Below are 14057 nucleotides of genomic sequence, written 5' to 3'. Positions count from 1 at the left end.
TTTATTTTATTAATTTTATAAATAATTAAATAATAAAAAATTTTATATATTTATAACTGTATTTTATTAAAATACAGTGTTTTTTATTAACACATTGATTGTATAATAATATGTTTTGTTATTGTAAATGTATTATAATACATTTACAATAGTTACCCTGTGTGTTACACACAGGTTTGTAATAGGTAAATGTAATAGGTAAGTGTATTATAATACACTTACCTATTACATTTACCTGTTACATTATTGCATTTAATTATTAACCTGTGTGTAACACTCAGATTAATTATTATAAATGTATTATTATACATTTACAATAATTAACATGTATTATTATACATTTACAATGACAAAGCAACACAATTTTTTACACGCTACTACTAAGGCAATACTTTTACATTCTAAGCTATGGCAATAATTTCAATCAGAGGTTTGTTGGTTCAAAATAAAATTAAAAGTTAAATTGATATGCTTCATAAAATTATATTCTTTAACTAATGATTCTCTATTAAATTGTTTTATTAACTAATAAAGTTAAATACATGTAGGTCAAAAGTTAAAATTAAATTAAGTTTTTAAATGATGTAGTTTTCTATAACTAAATTTTATCTTACTATTAGGATGTCAACAAATATTATCTTACTGCCAAGATCTTTCTTTAAAATATATGTCTTTAAAAAATATTGAGCGATCTAACTGTAAAATACACTATGTAAGCTAGTGTATTCTAAAATTTGACTCTATTTGCATTTTTCAATGACTAGATTTGTTCAATGTTGGAGTAAATTTCTGGCAAATTTTCTGATACCACAACAACAATATATCTCTTAACTAGTGTCTTTACCAGTCCTTTGAATGAGAGGTTGATTTTGAGGTGGTAAGCTGCTATCTACTCTTAATGTAGTACAACAATGCTTAGATAAAACTTGAGAAAACCTTTACCACCATAAATTCCAAGCTTAACAAAATATCCATCAGAAAATTTGCAAGTGAATAACTGATACACAAGACTTGACAAATCATTGCATTGAGCAACATCCTGAACTGTACCAGAATCTCCTTTCCATTGGTAATTTTTAAGTCACTGCGGGTGACTTAAAAGATATTTTTGCTTTAAATTATTAAAAACACTCATCTAAATATCCTCTACAGTCTGTTTTACTTTCAGCAGGATCATCAGGAAGCTTCTTGATAAACCTGCTGAAGGTGAAACAAACTGTAGAAAACATTTTGATAAGTGTTTTTAAAATTATATATATATATATATATATATATATATATATATATATATATATATATATATATATATATATATATATATATATATATATATATATATATATATATATATATATATATATATATATATATATATATATATATATGACATCTTACTAAAATGATAATTTTAGTTTATTTTCAAATTTGTTAGCTTCATAAAATATTATTGTTCAACTAATGACAACTAGTGACATTTAAGTTAAGAGTTCTATAGAGTTTTCTATAGCTCAACTCTAAGTTATTCCAATAATGTGTTTACACTATACAATTTTTGCTTGAATTCAGTTTTCATTTATTCTGATCTGTCTTACCACAATTATTTGTTCCCCTACATTTTTTTTGCTGTTATTCCTTTGCCTCAGCTACTAGAATTTCAAGATCTTTGTTTTCTTTTATTGTCAAATTATGAAGCTCTTTGATTGATTTATATCTTAGCATCTGCAAATTTACTCAGATTCTTTATTACAAAGTTTTTTTGACAATAATTTACTAGTTTTACCAACAATGGTCTTGAACAATGTTATACAATATTGTCTTTTTTACCAAGCTGGATCACTTTAATTATATTTTTCTTAACAATATGTGAAGTAGTTATAGTAAATATTTGAATACAAAATTAGGTTTGAATTAAACGTTACCTCATTAGGTAATTTGTATAATATTATTATACAAATTACCTAATGAGGTAACGTTACTTTCTGATACTCTAAATAGTATTATGTTGTTTGGCCTTCAACTTTGTTTTGTAATCTCCTAATTTATGAGTTTACCTGCACCAGAAATCTTTTACAAAACCAATGTGTCTGGTTAAAAAGTAAAAAAGGAGAGGGTCTTAAAAAGCTCTGGGTGAGTGGGAAAATTTTCTGAAAATTAATAAATGCTCCATGTGTATAAAGCAGTTGAAATACATTTTTTTATGAGCTCATTGCTCACAAAATGTAGCCTTCCAAAATGTAACACCCCACAAGCCCATTTCCCAGATATTTTTGCTTGGTCATTCTTAACTGGATGACTAATGTCTTTATCATGTTAATCCTTAGCTCTTTTGTTTCAATTCCATCTTTTCAACACTGAAACTTTTCAACACTATATATTAATTCTCCTTCAACTACATAAATTAGTTTTTATGCTAAAATAAGTCTAAACTCTTTACAAATAGATTACAAGACGGTTATAAAAACCTAGGGTGTATCACTGAACAATGCTGCACACCAACCTTTACTTTCAAACTAACACTCTTTCTTTTGTTTTCATTTATGTTGTGATATTTTCATACGTAGTCATGACAACTTTTTTAACATCTGAATATCATTAAACCCATCGCACAAGCTCTCATGGCACTTTTTCAACGTTAACAAGCAATAGGAGACTCAGAGCTCTATTAATAGCTCTGATTCTACTTCACTAAATTAAATTACCTTTGTATACAGCTTTTACTTTTTTCGAACGAGGAAACCTACTTCAATAATATAATTGTTGTTACTTTATCAGCTTTATCTTAAACACACTTTTTTTTCTGAAAAAAACTTATAAAAAACACCAATAACACAATAGAGTGAGCTAATTGAAACTTAAAAGCTGTCATATTATTGATTGTGATCATGTTAAACAATATGCTAATTAGGTCTGTTGTTATTTTTATACTAAATAAAAATTCTTTCATTATCTATGGGTGGGAATTTTAGAGGGGGGAGGGGTGTCTTATTAAGCTTATGGTGGGTGGGAAATTTCCCAAAAATTAACAAACGTCCCCCCTTTTTTTTATCTAGGACTCGAGAGTATTTATAACTATAGAGCAAACATCTATTTTCATTTTTTTTTTTTATAGACTTGTGTGTTTGTGTTAAGCTTGTATAAAATTTTACAAAGGTGTTGCCAATTTTTATGTATTCTTTATATGTTTATCTTTTAGAAGGCTATACAAAGTAAAATTCAAAAGTAAATGATAATTAAATCTATATAATTCACCCCAAACAGTTATACATGAAGTCTAAGATGCAGATGGTGAAGATTTGCTGCACGTCACATCAATCAGAGTAATGTTTGTGATTACATTAAACACCTTATTAGAGTCACGATTTAGTAAATCTTGATGAAAAAAACTGTTTGGTAAAAAGTCTTTTACCAATAAAAAATCTCTGTTTAGAATTATTCAACTGTCTAAAAGATTACTTCTATAAAAAAGTGTAGTGCATACATCTCGATGTGTTCTTTTTCATTAATTCTTTGTAAATAAGAAGTTAATTTGTCAATGCAATATATATCAAGTTTAGCCCATTTCAAAAAAGTGTGATTTTTTTAATAAAATGTAACACTAAGTAATCTAATGCTGAAAGTCCATAAAGTGCGCTTTGCCCATGCGCTTTGAAGTTTAGAGTTGCCAAAATAAGAAAATTTGTTTTGTCATATATTATACTGCAGAAAAACACTAAAATTAAGGTAAAGTGAAAATATTAATTGCTCTGGTTACCAGCGAAGTCAGAAGCGATTGCCATAAAAACAATGTCAAAAATTGCATGCTGTGTGCATGCAAGTGTTTGTTACCTAAATGAATTTATTTTTTCTGCAATTTATTTTTATGTTAAAATGCTAACGAAAATTAAATTCTTGTTGCTTTTTTAATATTCACGAATTGTAAGAAGGAAAAAATTAAAAAGCGCATTTTCAACTTCCATCAACTAGAAAAAAAGTTGATATCAAAATTTTTAACCTTGATTATCTTTAAATATTACTAAAACAAAATACACTTTATTCCATCGCCTACATAAAAAATCAGATATTCCCTTAGAACTTCCGGACCTTTTTATTGACAATCAATTAATAAAGAGAGAGCAATCAATAAAGTTTTTAGGCGTGTTTCTAGACGAAAATGTAACCTGGAGGGAACATATAGGTGTAGTTGAAGATAAAATATCAAAAAATTCAGGTATAATGTACAAAGCAAAGCAGTTATTGGATCAATCTTGTTTAAAAAACATTTACTTTTCTTTTATTTATTGCTACTTAAGTTATGCGAACATTGCTTGGTGTAGCACTAACGTGACGAAAATAAAAAAATTGCTTAGCAAACAAAAACAGGCTATAAGGATAATTTCAAACGTAGATCGCTTCTCACACACACAAACACTATTTAATGAACTCAATATCCTAAATGTCCTAAATCTCCAAATACCCTAACCCTGATATAAACTAAACCTCTATCAAGTTCTTATTTTCATTTTCAAACTTGATAAAAATATATTACCAATCTTATTTTATTCAATTTTTGAAAAAATAAATCACATATACCCTACTAGATTTTCAAAATACAACTACATTCAACCCAAAACTTATTATTCCGCTACTAAATTCTCTATTGTAAACCGAGGACCAAAGTTGTGGAACATAATATTAAATAATGAAATAAAAACTAATTATTCTCTAAACCAATTCAAAACAAAACTTAAGCAATTACTTTTGTTAACTAAAAATGATATAAATTTTTTCTAATAAAACTTCTTTATATTAGAAATCAATAATTAATAGTTAATTAATTACTTTAGATTATTAATACATAATTAATCAATAATTGTACATATATTTTTATCATTTTAAATGATAATCTTCTTTTTGAGAAATTTATTTTTTATTTTTGCGTTATTTAATAATCTTTTACTTTTATTTTATACTGTTTATTTGCTTTTACTTAATTGGCAATGAAAAGTATTATAAATATAATTAAATAAGTTAAACTATAAAATGCTCTACCAATAAAATGCTTTTATATAAAATCATATCTTCTTATTTTTCAAACCAATTCTTAAATGTTATTTTTGTCATTTAATATTTTAATAAATTTTGTTTCTTTTATTTTACAAAGCAATAGTTATATCTTATTTTTTGAAAAACTATAAATTTTAAACGATATGCGATATATTTAAATTTTCTTTTATAGTATATATCAGAGATATATACATTGAAACTTTATTTTATTGTCAAACTATATTTTGTCTAGTAATGACGCATTTTTTGGGGCTTAATGATAAGACTAAATTTGTCTTCTTCTAGCTCCGGTCATGTAATTATTTTTTTTAAAAGTTACGACTAAATTTTTTTTATCGGCAAAGTGTAAATAAAAAAAAAAAAGATTATAGCCAGTTATGAATATTTTTTTTTTTCAATGAAATGATTAGGGGTCGTCCACAAATTACTTTACGCTATAAGGGGCAGGGGGTTTGGTGGTTTTGTGATGACTCGTACAAAACTTGCTTCTAAAGTGTTACGATTTTGAGACAAAGGTGGGGGGGGGGAGGGGGAAGGAGGGTTAAAAACGGTCAAAAATTGTGACGTATTTTATGGACGACCCCTTATCAAAAAACTACATTAGACTTTGTATTCATTAGTTAACCGAAAAATTAAATTGACATTTAGTTTTGTAATTATTTGCATTATTCCAAGAAAAGTTTATTTTTCAGGTTTAAAAAAATAAAAATCATAAATAATGTAATAAAATTATTATTAGTGAATTTTTCAAATCAAGGTATTAACTGTTCTAATTACTCAACAAAAAAAAATCAGCAATCCTGATTTCAACAATGCTTTGGATTGCATAACTTCTAAAAGTTGTATGAAAAATGATAAAAAAAGAAAATTTGTGTACAACAAATTTATTTTTTTATTTTTAAAAACACAGTTACAAAATAAAGTTAAAATTAGCTCATCAGTTTTTTAAATTTACATATGAAAAACCATCTGAATGCAGAAACAAACAATGCATGCGACATCGTGATTTACATGTTCGCAAATGTTCTAGACATGCCAATTTGAAAAACTTTTTCGACCGTGCTAAGAGTACCTTGGATATGATATACCATAGGAATTTTTTTATGCTGAAGATTTGCAACCCGCTTTTTTTAGCAAAAGCATTAAAAATTTTAAAAGCAGTAAGCTTAACCGCTTCGTATCTATCTTGTGCGCAATAAAACCAATTGGTTATTACCGTTAGTAAATCAGCAGTATAATGAGAAAATCATATGCATTTGTGCCATGCGTAGAATCAATACAAAAACACCATTTTCTCCAAACTGTTGCAGCATTTTTTTGTTGTTGTTCTGTTTGCATTATAATTATAAAGTCTGATTCTTTAAATGTATAACATGTATCTAACTCACCCTGTAGTTTATAATATAAAACAGGACTATTTCCCTTCATTTGCCATTCTTTTAGCCAAATTGCAACACTGTCTTGATCATTGGCATGAAGTTGTATAGAAATAATGTTGAATGCTTTCTCTAGGTTTTTGATATTTTGACGCTGGGTTAAACGTAACCTGGATTGAACACAACTTGTTTCATCTCTAATATCATCTAGGATTCTATTTTTGGTTACACCCATTTTAAGTTTGCTAGCAATTTCTTGCCTTTGAAAACTTGATTGAGAAATATGTTGAATTTCATTTTTATGTCCATAGTGTGAATAACAAGCATTAACAATAACATGTCCATCTACGGTTTGGGTAACTTTAAGTGTGGACGTGCAATTTTTAGCAATTTTTCGAGTACCTATTAAGTAGATATTTGAGATCATACCCAGTAGGCACAGCGACGTGACAAAAACGTGAATTTCACGTTATTTTGGCACGTGACATTTAGGTGACTTTTTGTTCCCCATGAAATGACCAATTCACGTGATTTATGGACGTGTTTTCACGTTACTTTTGGCACGTGATATTTAGGTAACTTTTTGGTCCCCATGAACTGTCTAAAAGACGTGCTTTTTACGTTAATTTTGGCACGTAATATTTAAGTAATAATTATGCTTTATAAAAACGAAGTGTTTGGATTCGTGTAAAGAAAAAAAACTCATCGTCGAGGAAATATTTAATACGTATTAAATTACATGGTTTTATTAGTCAGTATATTAGTTCTTGACATAAACATTTTGAATTTGTAATAAAAGCTGCACTTTTGTTAAAATATCCTCCTTATATCCAATAAGTAATAAGTACAAAGTCATAGATCTGCAACTTACGAAGAGCACACTTCGATCCACAAAGAGCGCACTTTAAACTTAATCTAACGAATCAGTCGATATATTCTCCTATAAGAGTACGCATCAAACTTTATCTAATGAATCAGATTTAGCTGAAAGAAACGAATAAAATCTTAAATAATAATATGGTTATTTAATAACTATCTTAAATCACAAACTTTTAAAACAAATCTTACTTGGTAAGTTGCCAACCATTTTGGCAACAAGATTTTCTAGTTGTTTTCTTTTATCTAAATCATTAAATAATTTTAAGAAAACAATACTACATACAATGTAGAAAAATAAAAAAAGTCATTTGCCTTCTAATTTTATACTCTTATTGCTAAAAAATAAATAAGAATTTAATAAAAAAAGACATAACAAAAAAGTCGACAGATAATAAAAAAAAGAAGTACAAAATAAAAAATACAAGTCTAAAAAAATATTGTTTATCTAATATATCTATATCAAAAATCTGTCTATAGATAAATATATATCTATATATAAAGTTAATAACTGATGGGCGTGATTAGAAAAAGACCTGTACTCACCTTATGTGATAACATCTGATTAAATAATTTGTTTTCTTTGTTTTCCATCTTCTTATATTTGCACTTGTTTCTGCATTAACTTGTTCATACATTAACTCACTAGATGCAAAGGTTACAGCCCACGAAGTTGCTTTAAATGAGTAATCTACAAAGTTTTGAACATTAAATGTAATTTTAGAATGCACACAGAAAAATTATAACAATTTAAAAAAATGTAATAGTTACCACATAACCTCACAATATTATAGTGGGGATTTTATATCATGATTTTGCTACCCATGGTGAGATTTTCACCTTGAGGCTCCTTTTGCTGTGGAAACATTCACCACGGCTAAGGTGCCTTATCTACCCCTAATTATATATAATATATTAAGTATAAAACTAAAAGTATGTATAATAAAGTATTGTCAAATTAGGTCACCAATAAATACCGAGTACTAAAAATTCAACTCAGAACCAAGTTACATTCTCCAACAAGATATGAACTAAATTAAATTCTTGCTACAGGGTGCGATCACAAAAGAAGACGAAGAGAGGGAAAAGTGAATTTTCTCAAACTTTAAAAGTTAAAAGGTTATTGTGTCTTACTACAGAATGATATTTCTAGGCAATAACATAACAATACCATTGGATCTTCCTAGTCAATAATATTTTATACAGAACTTATCATTTGTCATGTAGTTTAATAAATTTAATAATAAAAAAGCTATAATAATTTATTTATTATTAAATTAATTACATCGACAAATTTGACAGTCTAAAATATTATATTATAGGGTAGAAAAAAAGTATACCTTGTATTAGGGTTTGATCTTTTGCATGTTGCAATATGAGAATTATCTGCCATAACGTTACACGATTTTGAACTAAGCTTTTTAATATATTTATTAAACCTAAATTGACAAAAAATTGATATAAAATAATATAATATGTTTAGATAAAATATTATATATGTGACATTTTATTTTTGTCAAAAATGCATTGCGATGTTATAAGATATCTTATACCCTGATATATCTTAAACCCTGAAATATCTTATACCCTGATACTTTTTTTATTATTACAAAACTACAATGCAAAATAATTATATTATTATAAAAGTATAATAAAAAGTAATTACAATAATGAATATATAAACTATATATTTCATATAATCATTATATTTAAAAAATTCGGAAAATTGTTTGCGGAAAATATCCTGAAAAAATTCATAATATTTTCCCCCTAATTTTTCCCTTAATTTTGCATTCAGCCAAGTTGATGACAATAATATATACTTTAACTTGCATGTATGGAAAACTTTTCGGATATTTGGAAAAAGATAAATTTCAGAAAAATATACGGTATTCCGGGAATATCCCAAAAAAAATAATTCCTGAAACTATATTATAAAAAAATAGTAAATAAAATAAAGAATATCTTTCCAAGTTTCTAATCATAGGTTTTTATTGAGAATAAAAAAAGTTCCAAAATACACAATATTTTGGCAACGTAACTTTCATGCTTCAATCAAGTAAAATTGTAACCTGGACGAAGTCACCTTAAATATAGGGCTTCTCAAACGGGATCCCGTGATCCCGTTTTCCCGGTAGTAAAATTGCATCCCGCAATCCCGGGATTTCGACCCAAATTTCCCGGGATTTTCGCTTAATTAAAAAACATAATATAGATGGCAATAAATTTTCGTTTAGGTTTATATATTAGCTAGATAGAATTAATTGATTTATTGGCCTTGATTTATTGATTTAATCGAAGTTTCAGGATCAGAAAGCAAATTGTAAGTTGTTAAATTTTTTATAACAAATTTTTTATAATGCAGTATTTAATTCATTTTTCATTGCTATAATGTAAAATATCAAATTAGATAACCCTATCATGGCAAGTGAAAGTGGATCAAAAGCTTGGAAATATTTTACACGCGAAAAAAAAACAGAATCAGCTATTTGCAATAAATGCAAAGCAACAATAATGTGTAAAGGATTCTCTACAAGTTTACTTCTTCGTCATTTAAAAAATGTTCACAAGGAAATTGAAATTGAAGTTAATAAGAAAAGACATCATGAAGAAAACACAGCTTTTAAATTAGGAAATGTCCAACGTAAAATCACTTCGTTTGTAAAAGAGAAATCTATTGAAGAAATTGTTTCAAAGATGGCTGCTGTCGATGGATTTTCTATTAATAGCATTACAAAATCCGAATATATAAGAAAAACTTTATCTGATAAAGGTATGATATTACCTAAAAACCCTTCACATGTTATGAGTATGGTAAAAAGCCAATACCATTTAGCAAAACAAGTTGTGATTAAGGAAATGACTATGCTAATTTCAGATGGCGCAAGATTCTCTATTTCGATGGACGAATACACTTCGTTAAAAAACCGTCGCTATATGAATATAAATGTGCATTCCTTAACTAAGTTTTGGAACCTGGGCATGATTAGAATATTCGGTGCACTTCCTGCGGAAAAAATAGTTGATATGGTTGAAACTAAATTATCGGAATTTAATTTATCTACAAAGAACCATATAGTTTCTAGTGTAACTGACGGTGCATCAGTTATGAAAAAATTTGGAAGATTAAGCGGTATTGAGCACCAATTATGTTATGCACATGGTCTGAATTTATCAGTTTGTGATGTTCTCTACAAAAAAGCTAGAATTTTAGATGCATCAGATAGTGAGCATAACGAATTTGATAGTCAAAATCTGGAAGAAGACAATAATAGTGAAGATGATGAGAGTGAGAACGAGAATGAAGAGATCGACAGTGAGTATGTAACTTCATTTGATTGTCAATCAAGTCAATGCGGCGATTTATTTAATTTAAGAAACGTAGAATTCAATGATGAGCTACAAGATAATGTTAGTATTGCTCAAATAATTCAGAAAGTCCGAAAAATGGTGCGAATGTTTCGTAAATCATCACTTAAAAATGAAATTCTCCAAAAATACGTTAGAATTGAGTACAATAAAGAACTTAAGTTGATACTGGATGTAAAAACAAGGTGGAACAGCCTTCTTGCAATGCTCGAACGATTTATTGCCTTAAAAACTTGTATATTGAAAGTCTTAATGGACTTAAAATTGCGAACTCTTAATATTGACAACATTTCGGAGCAAGAATATTTACTCATTAACGTTGTAATAACGGCGTTGCAACCACTAAAAATTGGCATTGAAAGACTTGGCCGAAGAAACGCCACACTACTTGAATCAGAGGGTGTATTATTATTCATACTGGATGACTTGATCAAGAATAAAAATAGTTTTTCTTCTAAAATGCTTCAATCTGTGCGACAGAGAGTAGTCGAACGACGGAATGAAAATTTAGTTGGTTTAGTAAAATATTTAAATAATCCGAAAAATTATCAATATCCATCGGAAATAGATTCGGTAATGACATTGCTTTCTAAATCTGCATTATATTCTACAGCTAAGAAATTATTTGCTAAACTTTTTATTTCGGATTCGGATACTGGCGCAAGAAGTACTTCTGCTGATATCGAAGAAATAATTAATAGTAGTGATGATGAGGCTGGTGCTTTAATGTTGGAAGAGCCAATTCACTTTACTAGGTCTTCTAACCTCCAACAGAAATTGGATGATGCAATTTTGAATGTAACGCGAATCGAGAATGCAGAATACATTTCCTATGATGTTAAAAACATCATAAAAGAAATGAATATTTTCGAAATAACCGGAAAGCGCACCAGTAATTTGGACAAATTATTTAATGCTTCGATGACCATCCCATCGACTTCGGTTGAATCTGAAAGAGCTTTTTCTGCTGCTGGTCTATTTGTCACAAAAATGCGGTCATCATTAAGTGATAACTCTATTAATTATTTGTGCTTTTTGAAAAACTTTTTTAAAAATAATTAATTATAATAACTTTCATGAAGTTTGTTTTTATTTTGTTTATTTTATTTTCATAGTTATTTGGTATTTTTTGTTTATGATCTTGAATTAAAACTGATTTTTGTGTTATTTTTATTTTTATATTTATATTTATTTTATATTTAACTATGATTAAACTACAATAAAAATTAATTATATTATCATAACAGTAAAACAATTATAACTAATATAATGAATACAAAAACTATACTATAAAAAAATGAATAATATAATAAAAAATATTATTTCATATTTCTTATCACAGGTTTTTATTAAGAATAAAAATAGTTTCGTTAGGCGCAATATTTTGGCACGTAACTTTCACGTAAAATAGTAACCTGGACAAAGTCACCTAAAATAAACGTGATTGAAACGTGAGTAAAACGTTGCGTGCCTACTATTGGGTATAGATTAAAATAATATTTGTATATCATATATATATAATACATAAAACTCTAAATATAGTAAAGATAATCATCATCTGTATAATTTTAAAAGATTTTTAAAACAAAGTGACCTATAGCACACAAAAACTAAACATGTTTAAGAGTTTTTAGATATTTACATTAGGTGTTCTAATATTGTTTGAAATAAATAATGTATTTAACAAAAATTTAATAAGAAAGTGGTCACTGAATTAAGTCTTATAACAGTAATTAGATAAACAATGCTAATAAATTAAAATTTGTGGCAAATACAAATATTTTTCTTCTTCTAAATATCGCTATTTACTTGATACATACCACTACTTTTAACTAGTCTTTTCTTCGCAATGCATTTATAAAATCCACTTCTGTAGCATTGATAGTATGATACTTTCCTACCATCTTTATCAATCTTTTCACCAGAAGGTAAAACATATTGTGTTGCATTATTACTTTTAATATCTGATTTCCACATTTCAAATTCTAAAAAATTATTTACAAAAATCAAATAATCACTACAAGACAAAAAAAGGAGAAAATGAATTTGAAAACAATTATCATTGTGTAACAACTTATATAAAAAAAATTCATAACATCAACAGGAACTGGACTAAAACATAGGCAATAAATATTTTTTAGAACCTATTCATGTTAGTAATTATGTTTGAAATTATTACAAATTCAAAATCATTTTCACAACGCATAATTACTAACCTATTAAAAAAATAATAAAGCAAGAATACAAATATTTGTATGCAAAATAAATGGCACTTTTACTCTAAACTATATTTAAATAAAACATTATTTACTTTTAAAAACATTAAAGCATTACCTCGATAATTAGCAAACGATAATTTTTCTTTCAGAAAGGTATAAAAATGAACTGCAGATAAATGTTTTCTTAAATCCTTAATTCGCCTACATTTAAATCCACATTGAAGACAAAAAGATTTCCTGATTGAATATTTTCTTGTGCTTCATCAATTGATTTGTGTTTATTTTTCATATGCCGCAGCATGTTTTTTTTTTGGGTGAAAGAGATAGTGCAAATTGCGCATTTTAAAGATAAAAAATTGGTATTTTTTACATTGGCCATATTCTTTTTATTTATGTTGGATTCGAAAACATTTGTATATATGGCATCTTCATCAGAATCAGCATCACATACTTCAAAACTGGTGGAAACTTCACGCACAATAGTGGTAGGAACAACAAAATCAAGATTTATTTCTTTTGAGATAAACCATGACATTAAAACTAATCTTAAATATTAAGAATATTTAGTAGGGTCTTTTAGAAAATTGTAATTATTGTTCTCTATTTGACCATTATTTATCATACAGTTAAAGTAGTCATATTTAAGCAAGAGATTGCACATACTATTATGGTAATAACTCCACAAATATTTCCACATGTCTGCATGGGATAATTTTCTTTGCAAAAAGAACTGCATTTTTTAACTCCATTCATGTGTGTCTTTGGATCATGACAATAAGTGATATTAAAGCTTTCGCTTATGTGATACAATTTTCTGATTAATAATTTAACTTTAGTTAAAAAATCATCTGGAGCTGTCCATCCTAAAGAATCTCCATAGTAAAAATTACCTTCAATACTATTATAAACTGCAAGTGTCCAGTGGCAACCTGCATTTAAATCTGTGCCAGAAAATGTTTTCTCAAAACACGCCAGTCTCCACAGGAGACTGGCGTGTTTTGATAGAATAATCTTGAACAGATTTAATAAACTCAGTTTATTACACAGAAACAGTTTAAAACTGTTTCTGTGACTCGCAAGCATTATGTCGATTATAATTGTTGATCGTAAGGTGATTAAGCTTTAACTTGTTTGAAGACAAGCTAGCAGATGCCTAAACAAAAGTTATGTCTTT

At 27.4% G+C, this 14057-nt stretch overlaps 2 long non-coding RNA genes across 2 annotated transcripts; both read right to left on the bottom strand.

The window, feature by feature from the left end:
• Positions 1-7124: 7124 nt before the first annotated feature.
• On the bottom strand, positions 7125-8829 carry LOC136078941 (uncharacterized). Its single transcript, XR_010637799.1, has 4 exons — positions 8636-8829; positions 7842-7986; positions 7488-7541; positions 7125-7403 (listed from the first exon to the last, which is right to left on the bottom strand). It is a non-coding gene; the product is annotated as an uncharacterized LOC136078941 (long non-coding RNA).
• Positions 8830-12444: 3615 nt separating this feature from the next.
• Positions 12445-13842, bottom strand: LOC136078940 (uncharacterized). Its single transcript, XR_010637798.1, has 2 exons — positions 12999-13842; positions 12445-12649 (listed from the first exon to the last, which is right to left on the bottom strand). It is a non-coding gene; the product is annotated as an uncharacterized LOC136078940 (long non-coding RNA).
• Positions 13843-14057: the final 215 nt, after the last annotated feature.

Source organism: Hydra vulgaris, chromosome 04, assembly GCF_038396675.1.
Source record: "Hydra vulgaris chromosome 04, alternate assembly HydraT2T_AEP".
NCBI lineage: Eukaryota > Metazoa > Cnidaria > Hydrozoa > Anthoathecata > Hydridae > Hydra > Hydra vulgaris.
The sequence above is the reverse complement of the archived record's forward strand: the minus strand, read 5'-3'. Positions and strand labels throughout refer to the sequence as shown.